We start from the raw sequence: 16,976 nt of genomic DNA on the forward strand, positions 1-16,976 counted from the left end.
TACAGAATAAGGGCTGAATAAAGGTAAGCTACTGTCATTATTATAATGATGCTTCATGAACTTCATAATGCCATCAAAACAAGTAAAAATATAATTACTGCATGGAATAATACAGCATGGTGAATTGTGAATAAAAGAGATTTTCCTTTAAGCAAAAAGTGAACTGCACCAGGAAAATAGTATTTGACTCTAAAAGGTAACATTTATGGAGGAAGTAATTACTACTTCAAATATCTACAATCCAAGCAGTTCCAAAATAACCTTTCCTAGTTTGGTGAAAATCATAGTGTTGTATTATTTTTTTAAAAGCCCATGTTAGCTTAACACAGAGAAACAAGTTTGGATTGCTTCTTTGCCTGCCTTTAAAATAAAATAGTGCTCTGAAATAGTACTCAACAGAGAACACTCTGAATTTGAAACGGAAAATGTACTGTTATTGCAATATGAATGAAAATACATCATTGAAAATGCAGATACGTCTGATTTTAATATTTACCTGGAAATTATGTTTCCTGTTATTATATATATCCAGAGTATTTTGGTTGATAAACATCTATTGAACACCTCTTACATGCCATATACTATGCTAGATGAAAAAAAATGGAGAGGAATAAAACATATTCTCTGTCTTTAAATAATTTTCATTCTAGCACAAGAAGATATGAAATGCAAGTGCTATGTGCACCATGATAGTGCTCTATGTATTGGGAATAGGAGGAATCAAAAAGTTACTGCACAATGCTATTTTGGGGTACACTGAAAATACAGGGTCAACCCTGTTGAAATGCAAAATTAGACTGTGGAATCCAAGTATTTCATTTTACCTCATTCTGATTAAGGAAGGATTTTTAAAATATACATGTTCTCTCAATGGCTTTTTTAAAATATTTTTTAAGTTGTCAATGGATTTTATTTTACTTGTTTGTATGTGGTGCTGAGAATCGAACCCAATGCCTCACATGAGCTAGGCAAGTGTTCTACCACTGAGCTACAACCCTAGCCGTCTCAGCAGTTTAACTTGAAGATTTTGAGAATCATTGGCTTTTTAACGTTGGGGATGTGGGTAAGGCCCTTCTTAACGGTATTTTTTGCTTTAATTTGCTTTTGGAAGCACCTGCTAGTACCCTGCACAACAGTTCTTTTCAACCTGATGTTTACTTTCACGTTCATCTTTCAGTTTAGAATAATTGACAGTGGTATCCACTTTTGTCCCCCTGGAAAGTGCAGTTTCTGTGTGAGAGTGCCTCGTAATTCGCTATCATGTATACAACTGTGTGTGCAGTTCCTTTTTCTTCATTACCCTCATGTTTTCGAGTGTAGTAAAGAAAGTTACACAGAGGCATATACAATGAAAAATACAAACCATCAGCTTTCCCAGGACTAATCCTTTGGATATCTTGTGATGGGTTCCTTGTTCAGATTTTTCATCCTTTGCTTCTTCAGTTGACCAAACTATTTATTCAACTGTCACATTAAGATATACTTAAGTCACTGGGCGCAGTGGTACCTGTAATCCCAGCTGCTCAGGAGGCTGAGACAGAAGGATAGCGAGTTCAAAGCCAGCTTCAGCAAAAGCGAGGTGTTAAGCAACTCAGCGAGACCCTGTCTCTAAATAAAATACAAAATAGGACTGGGGATGTGGCTCAGTGGTAGAGTGTCCCTGAGTTCAATCCCCAGTACCCCCTCAAAATTTTAAATATATACTTAAATCAATTATTAAACAGAAAAAAAATTTTGATATATCCAAATCAAGCACTCGCTGTAATTTGTTAACTTTGAAGAAAACAGGATGTGACTAGAGCTCAGATGCCCAAGGTGCTTCATAATCAGGACACATGAATCATTCTGCAACTGACCCCGCCTCCAAAGACAATATTCCAATTTAAGAAAATTAAAAACTGACCAATCTACCAATACCTTGTTATTAGACAAATGGACATATATCTGTTTCCTACTTCTGAACTATAATTTGGTAACATTCCCCAGCAGGTCATGAAAAGTATCTAGAAAGAAACATTCCACTGTTGAAGACAACTGACTTTGAGGAAATTTCTTAAATAAAATAGACTATTAATAAGAATAGCTTTAAAAATAGGCTTTTGCTTTGTGTGGGGGCATATGATTTTTTTGTTGTTGTTATTAACAATACTATTCTTTCGGGTATTCCCTTTTTACTACAGTTTGAAACTGATTCTTGGGCTGTGAATAAATTTTATTTGGCATATTACAACGAAGAATTTTCTTAGAAATTAAACAGATACCTTGACCCATAATTTGGAGCTGAGGTAATAGATGTTATATAAAAGCAGTCTGGATACTTGGTGAAAAGGAAAAACTCTTAGTATCCTACAGATGTCTTCTTTTCACTATGGACTAAATTTTCAATTTTAATGTGAAGTAGAAACATGAATTCTAAGAACAACTTCTTAACACACCCACGTACATAATAACTAACCTTCTGTTCTATCATGTCACATTTTTGCAGAATGCTTTCATTCATTTCAGAAGTTTAGCATTACATTTGATTTGCCGCTGCAAAACCTATTAATAATGGTGACTAACTTCCAAAAATATTTGGCTTTCCTTTTATGCCTAAGGTCCCTGGATTTCTAAGTACTATTTTTCAATAGGAATTATTTTATATTTATTATTAGAATCAGATCAATGAATAATCTTCAAATTTTTTGCTAATTCTATGTATATATCATGCTAAAAAGTAAGCATTAAAATCATTATGTAATCTACTTCTAAACACTTTCAGAAATGAAAGTGTTTAGAAGTAGATTATCCTTTGTCAAAAGAAAACCCACACCTAGAAAAAAGAGAACCCTTGCACTTTATGCTAAGTTGTTGATCAGTTTCTCTCCTAAATCTGGTTTTGTGCCTTTGAAATAGACTCAAAATGCTTTCCATACTAGAATGTTCTACAAACAACTCCAGAACAGTTGGGCCTTTTATATAAAGTGTTTTGAAGCACTGTAGAGCAAGATACTGTTGTCATTCTCCATCTTCAGTGTCTTCCGTGGACAGAGTTGTTCCAGTGTTAGTTACTATACGGCAACTATATTAATATAAGGCAGCTACATGAGAGATTTCAAAGCATGAGACTATAAATTCAGAGATTATTTTGGTTTTATTTTTTTTACCCTTGATGTTTTTATTAAAGTATGCCATTTATATATCATATATATATACGTATATATATTCCTAATTTTAATTATTCAGCATAATGTGTGTCTAGATAAACCTAAAGTCTTGTACATCTATATACTCTTGAACTTCCCCCCAGGTCAAGATGGACTATGAGCAACAGAGTGAAGCCTGCTGGAATTATATATCTCCCTATCTGTTTTTTAATTAGACCTAAAATCAATATGGTTAAAAGTAAATGATCCTTACAGCCAATACTAGTTTCAAATTTTACTCTTTTTTGATTGACATGTTTGTATTTATGTATGGGGTACAGCATTACAATTTGGTACATATATATAATATGTAATGATGAAATCAGAATAATTGACATTTCTGTCTCCTCATATATTATTATTTCTATGTTTTTGGAACCTTCAAGCTCTTCTCTAGTCACTTTGAAATGTATAATAATTTGTTATAGACTATGGCTACTCCATTGTGCTATAGAACATCAGAGCTGATTCCACCTTCCAACTCTTTCCAACTCGATTATCCAACCTCTCTCTGTCCCCAACCCTTCCCTTCCTAGTCTTTAGAAACCTATATTGTACTCTACTTCTATGTGATCGACTTTTTTAGCTTTCACAAATGAGTGAAAAAACACAGTATTTATCTTTCAGTGCCTGGTTGTTCCACTTAACATAATGTCCTCCAGTTTCATCTATGTTGACATAAATGACAGACTCTCATCTTTTTGTAATTGAGTAATAGTCCATGATGCATATATACCACATTTTTATACATTCATCTATCACTGAACATCTCAGTTGATTCCATATCTTGGCTCTTGTGAATAGTGTGCTACAATAAACAACTGTGTGCAGGTATCTCTTTGATATGATTTTATTTCGTTTATTATTATGTCCAGTAGAAGTGGGAATGCCAGATCACATGGTAGCTCTTTTGTCAGTTTTTGAGGAATCCCCATACTGGAGTAAGATGACTTTATAACAATATTAATTCTGTGACGCATACTCTTGTCCTATTTGTCAAAAATTGGTTGGCTGTAAATATAGAGATTCATTTGTGGATCTTCTATTTTGTTCCATTAGTTTGTGTCTGTTTTTATGTCAGTACTATGCTGTTTCAATGACTATAGTTTATACTAGGTTTTGCAATTATGTGTTATGCCTTTAACTTTCTTCCTTTTTTAAATGATAGTTTTATATCTATATATAAATATATAGATATAGAGATATATTTATTTGTTTGTTTGTTTATTTATTTATTTATTTTATTATGTGATGCTGAGGATGGAACCCAGAGCCTCACATGTGCTAGGTGAGTGCTCTTCCCCTGAGCCACAACCCCACCCCTTAACTTTTGTTCTTTTGTTTGAGAATTGTTTGACTATGTGGGGTCTTTTGAGGTGACATAAGAATTATGTGATTTTATTTTTCCATTTCTGTGTAGAAGGCCATTGGTTATTTGATGTGGATTGCATACATAGATCGCTGGGGGTAAGATGGACTTTTTAACAATATTAATTCTTCCAATGCATGAGGCACAGGATGTCTTTCTGCTTTTGTGTTATGTCCTCTCTAATTTCTCTCATTGTTTTATAATTTTCATTGAAGGGATCTTTTACTTCCTTGGTTAAATTTTTCATACATATTTTACTTGTGTGTGTGTGTGTGTGTGTGTGTGTGAGACTGTTGGGAAAGGGATTTCTTTTTTATTTTTATTTCTTTTTCATCCATTTTGTTACTGACATATAAAAGTCAGCAGGACAAAACAAACTGGTTTTGAATTCTGCAACTTCACTGAATCATTTTTGGTGGGGTTTACGATGTTTTCTACGTAAAAGGTCATGTCATCTGCAAACAAGGGCAATTGCTCTTTTCCAATCTGAATTCCCTTTATTTTTTTCTCTTGCCTATTTGCTCTGGCTTAGACTTCTAGTACAGTGTTGAACAAGAGTGCTGAAAGTGAACACCCTTGTTTTGTTCCTGATCTTAGAGGAAATGCTTTCATTTTTTTTTCCCTGTCTCAGAGGTTTTCTGGTGGTTGTTTTTCTTAAGGACAACTTTAAGAGCAGATGTTCATTAAATCACCATTAATTGTATATTTATGAAGAAAAGAGCTCAAGCCCCAGAGAATAAGGAAAAGAACATATTTTATTTGTAAACTAAGTAACTAGAGAAACAAGAAGAGTCCAGCATTCTGCTGAAAAGGACTGAGAACATCAACAAGCATGTAAAGGATGTGACATTTTAACTGAGTCTAATCTCCAGCCCTGCCCCCCACCTAAGAAACTCCTTTAGTTACCGGATGACACAGAGGATTCTAGTAACAGCAATGAGAACCAGAATCATTTGAGCAAGTTGGGACAGAGCAGCTTTGAGTATATACTAAATAACCTAAAGGAACGTTGGAACATATTGGCATGCATATCAGAATGTACTGCATACTGGAGTTACAAAACAACCCTAGTATTGAAGACTTTGAAAACAGCATAAATTATTAACACTCAATATCTATAATTGCTACAGGATAAAAAAAAAAAAAGAGGGGAGATATACAGCCCCCTCCAGGTCAAAGTAGTAACAATAGCTCTAATTCCACAGGTTGAAGGCTCCTCTAGTCTTTTGATCATTATTACTAAGGAGCCATGGATGAGAGGAAGAACATCAATCAGCTCATGGAGAGGCAGGAGTCCAGGGCAGGCAGAATGGCTCCCAGCCAGATACAGCTGATTCCTTACAAGAGTAGTTCAAAACCCTGCCTAAACACCACTAGAAGATGGCTAAAATAAAGCTTCGGCAGTATGTCCAACTCTGGGAGTCCATAATCATTTCTGGGTGACTTTAAAAAAGAAAAGATCCCAACGGCATATCCAAACTGATACATTAAGTTGCTTTTACTGACAATTCTCAAAATTCCATGCTCAGCCCATGCTATTGTTGGAGGGGAAAAGTAATCCTCTCAACATGACCATAAAACACAGCTGTTGGTACTGAAGTGAAATTAGTGAGGCACCTCCATACCATCTGTTCATTTCCCCTTCCAGCATGATAGAAGCAAACTGCAATTTTTTGGCCTGACATTTGCTGTCAATAGTGTTGTCCTCCCTAAAATATACAGACATTTTGAGGTAGAGGAAAATGGAAGATGGTGACACTGTAATAATTTTGCCATTGTTAAAAGTGATTTAAAAGTCGTGTTTTCCTTTTTCTCGCTCATTGAGAATATAGTCTACTATGTTACTTTTGAAATTATCAGTTCATGTTTTGGTCATTTTGTAGAGAAGAACCCATAAATTGTCATTCATAATATTTTTTCTGAGTGTATACTTGATAAAAGCAGAAACTATAGGAATGTAAACATTAAGAAAGTTCTGGAAGTTTCTATCTATTAATAATTATGGAGAAAATTGGGTTTTGCTCATGTAATAATATTAATAATTGAAAACCTGGGCATTTGTGGAATTCACACCATGTGGCAGATGCTGTCGCATGGACTTGGCTGTCACCGTTCACTGGAGCTTCATCAAAAAAAAAAAGGGGGGGGAGATACAGCCCTTTCCTGGTCAAAGTAGTAGATGCTATTGTTGTCTGCAGTTCATCAATAAGGAAATTGAGACCTGAAGTGGCTAACCAAGGTGCCTATTGTCTCGTTGCTTCTAGGAGATGGGGCCAGGACTGCACCCAGTGCCCCTCAGCACTGCTTTATACAGAGATTCATATGCTCTCCTTCTGGCTTCAGAACTAATATAAATTGGTGTGAGATGTTATTACATCAGAAACTAAATATCACTCATGTCTGAACTCAAAATGCATAACGACAGTTTTTTGTTGTTGCTGTTCAGTTTTGTTTTTCCTTTTGTTCTTTCTCTTGTCTTTTTTCTTGTTTATGTTTTGTTCATTTGTTGTTTGTTTGGTAGGTACTGGCGACTGAACCCAGGGGCACTTTGCCACTGAATCACACCCCCAGCCCTTTTCATTTTTTATGTTGAGACATGGTCTCACTAAGTTGTTGAGGGTCTCACCTAATTGCTAAGGCTGACCTCAAACTTGTGATCCTCCTGCCTCAGCCTTCCAAGTTGCTGGGATTACAGGCAAGTGCCGCCATGCTTAGCCAATAAGCACAGTTTTACAAACAACAACAAACAAGACTTGTTCATCATAGCATGGCGTAGGTTATCACTTCTAACACCACTTTCTAAATTTCCTACTTACCACAGATTTTATATATGCCTTTATGTGGATGTGTAAGATATATTTGTATATATATACATGTCAGATTACATATACAGACAGACAAGTGTGTTTGTGCATATGTGTGTACATTCATTTTGAGTATGTCTATGAATATTTTTTCCTATGAAGGAATTAAGGAAAAAAATTTAAGCTGGAGTTCATGGATGGATTTAGAAGGATCCCTGATATTTCTGAAATTGCACTTTAAATTGTGTATACATGTCAGCATTTACACATTTCTGAGGAAAACTGTTAATAACTTCATCAGAGTCTCAAAAGATTCTAAAAACACCCACAAAGAAATGCTGTGTGAATTTTGATGATTCTGTCATTTATTCAGTAAAGAGAGCTGATGTTGGACACAGGAATGTCTTTGCTACAAATAACAAATACACATCAGGTACATGGACAGAAATTATTTTGAGCTTACTTTCAAATGGGGCAACCCACTATATTCCCTCTGTGATCATGTAGACTATTTTTCATATGAAAACTATGCTATGAAACCATAAAATTTGTATTTGTTATAATTATTTGCATATAAATAAAAATTAAACTGATCCAAAAAAAATAAAGAATAACTCCCAGGTGTTCCTCTATTATAATAGTTTCAGTGTAAACCAGGTTTTAAGTCTAAATGCCATCATCGATCTGAATATATATATATAGATAGATAGATAGATAGATAGATAGATAGATAGATAGATAGATATAATATTCCTTAGGCTAGTCATTCTGCTTCTGCTTTTTAATGGTAGGCATTAAAACTGAAAAACACCATGTGGTTTCTAGAGTCTAAATTATATTATCTTAAAGTATCATTTTAAACCTAATTCATTTGGGTAATAGTTGTATTTTATTTTACCAGGTTATATAAAATATATTTTGCATAAATTATTTACAGATGAATTTTTTTAACAAGACTGATGATTTTTCCTATTGCTGGCTGCTGCTTAAAATAATGTACAAGACTGAGTTCTGGAGCTCAGAGAAAGAGTACTTGCTTGGCATGCATGAGACCCGGGTTTTGTAGAAGTGCTGGGGAGCACTTAATTTCCACAAATAAATAAATAAAAATGAAAATAAATAAGTTAGAAGGATAAAGCACTGTCTCTTTTATAAGTAGTAACTACAAATATTCCTTTTTAACTGAAGTCTTGGGGAAAAAATTCATGGTGATATGTAAAATTGGCTAGAATTTAAATAGTATTTCATAATGTCACATATTATATTATTAGCTTTCATATTCTAAAAAAGAAAACAACATATTAAAGAAAAATGGCATACAGAAGTTTTAAATAAATTTTTGAGGCAAAGTTATCTGAAATGACAAAAATTTTGAATTAATGTAATTTGCAATTAATACATTCAGACAAATTTAATAGTCATAGAAAAATGCCTTTGATTACCACTTTTTAATGTGGTAATTTTGTTTTGACTTAGCTAAGCAATAACATTAAAGTATGTGGATTTTTAAGGAAATATTTGCCTCTGTCTACTAAGATGTTCATTGTTTAAAAGAAAGAAAAATAAGGCAAATTTCATAGGCTTTTTTTTTTTTTTTACTTTTAAAGAAAAACTAAGCCATCAGAAAGCTGGGAGAAAAATTGTTTCTGAAAGTGAAATTGTTCAACAATTATTATAATAAGATATTTCTTAGAATTTCATGATTTAAGAACATAGAGGATTCCATTTACATATTTTGGATTTTGAAATAACAAATATGCGATACATTACTTTGGGTTTAAAAAATAGAAATATTTTCCACTGCCAGTTACTTTTACATTTAAAATAAATTAGAAATTCCCCACTTTGTGTATGTGTGTGTTTTAAGGTAACTGACATCTGTTTCCAGTCAATTTACCTGTTAACTCAGGACAGTGATCCTGTCTGAGATCTCCACAATGACCTCCTCACATACATCTTTTCAATAAGAATCTTGGAGTTTTGTTTTGCAAAGGATAAGTATAACATATCCAAAGATATGCTGATCATCAGTATCAAACTCTAGGGGGCTAGGGTTGTAACTCAGTGGGAGAGCTACCTGCTTAGCATAGGTAAGGCACTGAGTTTGATCCTCAGCACCACATACAACTAAAAATTTTCTTAAAAATATTAATCTCTAAGCACAGGGTACTTTCTAAGCACAGGGTACTTAAATAACTTGGGGATGGTAAACCTGTCTTTCTCCCTTCTTGTGCTTAGTTTGTAGTAACTGGGCTAATTCGGTATCTGGAGCCATATTCGTAAAGCTAAAAGAAAGATGAGGAAAATGGAACACATGCCAATATTGGAACAGTTAGGATTGAATATTCCATTAGGGACAAGAAGCAATATTAAAAATTCATCTCTACAACTTAAGACTTGGTCTTGTGAATAGTATTTTGCATGTTATCATCATCACATGCAATGAGCAAATTTTAGCTTTTCCTCTGCTGATGTGACTTCTTGAATCCAGTTCATGTTTTCATCCAAGAGAAATAATAACTTGCAGTTATTTCTGTGTAATATAAAATGGCAAGCCAACAGCATGCCACATCACAGCAACCAAGAATATAATTCATAGCACTGAGTGGTAATAATAACCAGTAAGCCATTTTCACTAAGTCCTCGCCTTGTTCATTTCTAACCTACTTGTCCCGAAACTCTAATTACATATGCAATATGTTCCTGTATTTTTCTACTTTCATGCTAACAGATTGGTAATTAATTCTACCCTTTGCCTTTGATGGCCTCTGCGCTCTCTTCTTAAAGACAGTGGGAGTCAGTTGAAATGTTTAACGAGGGATTCCATGTGAATATTCAATATTAAGTAGAAATAGTTTACACAGAGGGCCTTCTGGACTATAGTTTTGAGCTGGGTCTACCACATACCAAATGCCTAAGTGAAAAAATAAATAAATAAAAATATCAACCAGTTATTTGAGTATTCTGAAAAATCACATATCTAAACATTTGGAGTTCATACAACAAACATATGAAAGCCAGGGAATTGTTTACTCTTTATCCCCATAATGTCTTCAAATACCATCACTTGGAAAACGGCTACATTTTGGACTGTTCTTGGTATTTGGTGAACATTTTATGTGCTAATTTTATGTACTGTTTCTTTGTAAATCAATAGGTTTTGTGGTTGCAGTTCTTGTTTTATATTTTTATGTTTTATTTTGTTTTGTAATACTGGGGATTGAACTCAGGGGTGCTGTACCACTGAGCTACTTCCCCAGTCCTCTTTATTTTTTATTTTGAGACAAGTTCTCACCATGTTGCTGATGGTGGCCTTGATCCTGGGATCCTCCTGCCTCAGCCTCCCCAGTAGCTAGATTACCAGGCAGCACCACTGTCCCAAGTTCCAAAGTCTTTAGATTATCGCTGTGCTGCAGCTTTTGAGTGACTCCCTCGTCTTTCTGCATAGCAATGTGGTGTGACCCAGATGATCTCCTGGGTTAGTACCCTCCTTCAAAGGAAAATTTATTGACGTTCATGAAATCAACTGTTTTCCTCTCTGCTGCAGATTGCCAATAAATCGGGGCTGTTCACGATATGCCCTCTGGGGTACCTCAGAACAGTCTTACCTGCCTTAGCCAAACTTACCTGTATCTCTTTTATATATGGGCCTTTGAGCAATCCCCAACACAAACTTTGTTTAAAGCCCATACTAAACAATTTATAAGAGAAAAGAAAATGTTAGGAATGCTGTGTGCGCCCAGGCACTCGGATACATATGTCTATCTTGTTTTCAAGAGTATCCACAGGCACTAGTCCCCAGAACTTCCTGCTGCTGGGGCATTGCATTCATTCCTGAAGCTTCCTCATCCTTCCCATTGCATTTATCTCCTAAAGCAGCTGCGGGGGCATTACATTCATTCCTCAAGAGTCTTGAACCCTGGGGGACAATAAGAAACAAAATAGTGAGAAAGGGTAAACACCAGATCAGAGCAGCTACATGTAGCCAGGGTTGAGGGTGCTGCTGAGCTGGATATTCACGGTTTTAACGTGGTGTAAACGCAATACTTCATAACACTGGGTTTTAGATGATCATTTGGCATTTTTGTTGTCTTGTGTGTGTGTTTTGTTGTTGTTGTTGTTGTTGTTGTTTCGAAGTCACAGTTTCAAAGAACTTTTAATGGAGAACATTTAGACCTCAGAACTAGCAGAATCTCAATTTTAAAATATTTTCTAAGAAAATGTTAACCGAGTGCCTCATTGAACATTTGACATTTTGTGGATACATCAAAATTGTGTGATCATTCTCGCACTTGTTATGCATTCGTAATTTTTCTTTCTGTATTAAAACCAACATACTCATATCAAATACTACATTGGGCATATCTATATATATTTTCATCTGCAATTCTAACATTTCCTATGTAATATGAGACCAAAAATTTACATATTTTTGAAAGAATGCTTTTTTTATTACTAGTAATTCAACACCTTACCTTAATCAAAAAGTAAAGATAGTAATTATCTGGCATGTGCATGCCCTATTATAAAATTATCCTGTCTATTTTAATTAAACAAAGCCTTTTTAATTTGTAAACTAGTTGAACTATAATACTATTAATACTAGTCACAAGACCCAATTAATTTTTGTTCAAATGCTATCAATAGTTTCATATATCTATGTGTAGGTCACTGTGCTAGGCATTGGGATAGAACTTAAGATAAAAATGAGGGACATGACATTATTGAAATCAGACTTCATGTTATGGTTTGCATATGAGGCAATGCCTAAAACTTCTACGTTAACGCAGGAATATGCAGAGGAAGAGTGATTACATCATGAGAGCTCTAACCTCATCTGTCCGTCCTAGTTTGAATGGACTGAATGGTAATTATTGGCAGGTAGGGCCTGGCTGGAGGAGGTGGGTCACTGCAGGTGTGCCCAGGCCCCTTCCCCTTGCTCTTTCTGCTTCCTCCCCATCCTGAGTTGAGCAGCTTTCCTTCACTGCACCGTTCCACTGTAATACTCTTCCTCACCTTGGGCCCAGAGTAATGGAATTGACTGACCATGGACTGAACTTCTGGGGAGTCCCAAATAAAACTTCCCCTCTAAGTTGTTCTTGTAGGATAATTTGATCATACACTCCAAGATCAAAAGTTTGTCTGGAGATGGTTTATCAATGAATGTTCTCAATTTACAGAAATGTACGGACACAAGAAAGGCAGAACTGAGCAGAGAGCAGGGTTGTGCTGAGCTGCAAAGCAATGACAACTCTAGCCTCAGCTGATTCTGCGGAGAGCTCTGGGTCTTGGGTGGCCTTCAGAGTGGTCCCATGTGGAGGCAGTGAGACTCTTTCTCTTCATCCCCATAACACCCAATGGTTGGCTGTTAGATATCCCTAGAAAGAGATTTAAGCTTGTCTGAGGCAGTTTATTAAGGTCAAGGACATTTCCCCAAAGGGCAAACAACTATAGTTGCTGGAAGCCACTGTTTTCCAGCAGCAGAGGAAATGAGTTCTTTGTTCCCAAGGAGGGAATCTGGTAGTGGATCTGCAGTTTCCACCGTATATGACATGGCCTTCACCTTCATGGGGTGTGCACTGTGACACACAGAGCACATTCCTGAACTTGTGGTTATGAATCATTGTAAGGAATATCAGCTTAAAGTTATTACCAAATGTTAAGATTAAATGATAAGGAAATATGTAAATTCTGTACATAAGGTAGAAACCCTCAGGTAAGACTTCCCAGAAGAAATGACAATGGAATGTGACCTCTAACAATGACCAAGGAGTTTCCCTAAAATAAGGAGAGGAATTGAATAGAAAACATCAAATACCCTGGGTGATCTAACTTGATGAAAATATAGTACCTATAGTTCCAACTGGAAGAAAATATGGCTCAAATAGCCTTTTGGTCAAGCATATGGAGAACTTTGAATATTCTAACTAAATAATTTGCTTTAAGGGAAATACAAGGATGATTTTTAAACAAGAATATAAAATGATTTGATTTATATTTTAAAGAACCATAATTTTACAAGTAGTGCAGAAAAATGAATTCAGAGTATAGAGGATATACAAGACATGAAGAGAAGATAAGAAGAAGAGGTAAAATTGTGTGCAGTAATGCAGGCCAGGGAAAATGAAACCTTGAAGAGAATAATGATGGGGACAATAGAAAATGTAGATTCATATACCCTGTCAGAGGAAAAACTGATAAAATTTGAAATTTAACCTTTTGCAAAGACTGAGAAAAAGAGAAGAATTAAAGGCAGGTTAGAGATTTACAGCTTTGGAAACTTAAGAGATCTGACCAAGATGGGATACAAGATTAAAGCAAGTGCAGTGTGATGAAATAATGAGTTTTTAAATCAACTTTGTGAAACTAATTTACTTAAAATGCAATTTACCCATTTTAAGTGGGCATTTTTCTAGGAGTTTTGGTAATGATGGAAAGAGAGGAAAAGGCTAGCAGAAGAAACTCATGTAATGAAGTTTTATCATTTTTTTATATGATTCTATTATATCCCCAGGAAAGTATGTGCTATGTGTGTACTACTTAACATAATGTTATCTCAAAGAAAAAAAAAATTTACCTTTTGCTGCAAATATGCAGCTCCTTGTTCCTTCCCGGCTTTCACAAAATTTCACAGGAATCTTTATTGTTGAGAACCACAGCTGAGTCGGAATGGCCCCTGGCATTTTGCCAGAAGTAATGGTTGAGAGGCGAGCCATTGAGATGATGCTGGATTGATTCAATTGTATATTAGATCTTTACTGTCCGGTAATAGGATGGCTCTTGCTGCATTGGGCGCCGGCTACTTTGGAGTTCCCCTGGAGTTCTCACGGGATTCTGAGAGTGAGTGCCCACGCAGCCCGGGGGAGGGAGTTCCGGTTGGTGTGTGGTGTGTTCCTGGAGGAGCGGCGTGGGTGGCGTTTGGGAGAGTTCCCGGGGAGCGTGTGTGGAGTGTGCTGGTGGAGTTCAGAAATAAAGTTTGTTCCTGCTTGTGATTTGTACCCAGCCAGACTGCAGCACTTTATGACTCTTACCAGAGACTCTTCAGTCACATAAGTATTTAAAATTCCAAAATACAGCAGTATTTTGATTCACTGTTTACCATCTTGAGTCATGTCAAAGCTTTAATGGACTCATTAAACATTCATTTCTAAATTGACTTATTTACAGGGCTGAAAAAATGGTACTAAAAAATCGCTTCTTCTCTGTGTGGTTTTCCCCAACAAATCGACTTGAGTGTCCCCATAGCAAGTTATCTGGCTTCTCCCAAAACAAGCGAAAGAAATTCAGAGGTCAAACTGTCTTGTCTGCCTTACTGTATTTGTGACACAGACCAGCCTTGTTCTGTATTGGAAAGAACTAAACAAGGGTATGTTTACCAAAAATGATATTTATTGTATGTCATCTTGGAGACTGGTTGCCATAACATATCATGCCGCTCCCACTTGCAAAAAACATTAACTAGCTCTAAATGGCTCCAAAAGATTCATCTATGACAGCATCTCTTTGAAATCCAAGATCTTGTTACATTAATCAGGTCCAGGTGCTGATGAGACCCTCCAGGTAGAGTTTCTCACATATAGCCCTTAGACATAGTTCCTCTTGATCTGAAGACCTTGGAATCAGCCAACATACAATAGGATTAAGACATCAGAAAGCCACTACAGACCTCCCGTTCAAAATAGAAGGCACACAGGCATCACTGGTTTATAGAATTCTAAGGAAACAACAGGGCACATACTTGAATGCTCTTGGCTAAGATCATTTCTACTATTTTCTGAAAATGATTGGCCATGGTTTCTGACTCCTGCCCTCTGAAATCTCTGTTCTTCCTTTTAAAAGTCATTCTTCTTCTTTTTTATGAAATGCCTAGTGTTTAAAAACAAGTTGTTTTCTTTTTTTGCTTTCTGCCTATCAGGGACTGGCAATGTGGCTTAGTGATAGAACCTTCGCCTAGCACAAATGAGGCTTTGGATTTGAACCCCTAGCACCACCACCAAAAAAAAAAAAAAAAAAAAAAAAATCTTTCTTCTTTTCTGCTTATCATAGTTTGAGAGTCCAAAAACCACTTTTAGTTTTCTACCATCTCTGAACCTTTTGAGCCAAATCAGGGGTGTTTCTGTTAATACAATTTCTACAAAACTTTCAGTATCTCCCATATATCTTATTAGGACTCACTTCATCTCAAATACCAGAGTTAAAACTCTCAGATAAATGTTTCCTTATCTCAGCCTCCTATAGAGGCTTCTGGGGGAAAAAAAATGTGTTCATAATTCTTAGAAACCTATTGTTTAATGTTCAAAGCCTACCTATGGAGATAGACTCTAAAAATCCTTAGAGAACCTTTTTCCCAAACATTTCTCTTGTGCATCACCTTAGGTACTTCTGAGGTCTTAATAAAGGATTTCATCTTGAGACAGCATTCTCCAACAACTACATTTGCTCTCAACGATGTCTTCATTTTAGAGTCAGTCATTTGCTGTCTGAAGAAGCTATAAACGAGCAAAACTTTCATTTCTTGATTTTAAAAAATCCTGACACCTTTATATTTTAACACTCCTCTAGCTTATCTCTCTCCCCTTTGATTTTAGTACAAGTAACAAGAAGTCAGGAAGTCTCTCTAACCCAGCCTAAAAAATCCCCTTAGCAAGATTCCTAAGTTCTTTAGGTACATTTTCTACTTTTTACATTACCACACGTAACAGTTTTTCTAAACTTTCTTCCACAATACACTAGGAATTTGCTTTGTTTAATAACATTTTCTTCACTTTTCTTTAAGCTCTCAATGAAAACCTCCTCAAAAGCCATCCAGCTTAGACTAACAGCATCTTTGACATTGTTTAGTCTTTCCCTAGTTTATCATCCTCCAGTTTTAACATCCGCCTATACCTTGGTCCCAAAGCCTCTTCTATAGATTGTCAGTTTTTAGGTTTTTTTGGTTACAGAGGCATGCCATTCTTGCTAACAAATTTTGTTTTAATTATCTATTGCAGTATTACAAATTACCCCCAATGGCTTAAAACAACAGTAAACATTGGTCATATTGCATGCTTTGCTCATATCAGAAATTCAAGCTTAGCTTGTTCATGCAGTTATAGGACAAGATCTCTTAAAAGGTTGCAGTCAGATATTGGCTGAGGTTGGAGGATCTATTTCCGGATGGCTATTCATTTGATTGAAAAATTGCCACCTCTCCAAGCATGGGTCTCTGTGAAGCAACTATTCTCAATCATCAGCTGGCTTCCCTCAGAGTGGGCAACTTAGGAGACCGAGACAGAAGCTGCCATATGTTTAATGCACTAGCTTCAAAAGTCACATGTCACATGTCCATTGTATTCTACTGGTCATACAAACCAGTCCTGGTTGATGTGGAAAGGGACTATCCAAGACACAAAAACCAGTAGGACTGTCCATACTGGAGATTAGCTACCACATCTGTAATGCCCTTAATGTGGCCTTTGAACTTCTACATCTGCAGGTTGTGTGCTTCTTAGGTGGCCACAAGGAGTATATGGACACTTTTTAGCTTCTCCTAGCTGAAGCTTGTTAACGCCTCTGCTCAGCCCTGAGCACAGATCTTAAATGATGTCATGATACATCTGTGTTCCATGAGAAATGCTC

General features: G+C 35.9%; 1 protein-coding gene across 1 annotated transcript in view; it reads left to right on the forward strand.

Moving 5' to 3' along the window:
- The window catches only part of Dlc1 (DLC1 Rho GTPase activating protein), a 381,889-nt gene that overhangs the window by 99,383 nt on the left and 265,530 nt on the right, over positions 1-16,976 (forward strand). The window lies entirely within an intron of this gene.

Source organism: Ictidomys tridecemlineatus, chromosome 14 (assembly GCF_052094955.1).
Source record: "Ictidomys tridecemlineatus isolate mIctTri1 chromosome 14, mIctTri1.hap1, whole genome shotgun sequence".
NCBI classification, from domain to species: domain Eukaryota; kingdom Metazoa; phylum Chordata; class Mammalia; order Rodentia; family Sciuridae; genus Ictidomys; species Ictidomys tridecemlineatus.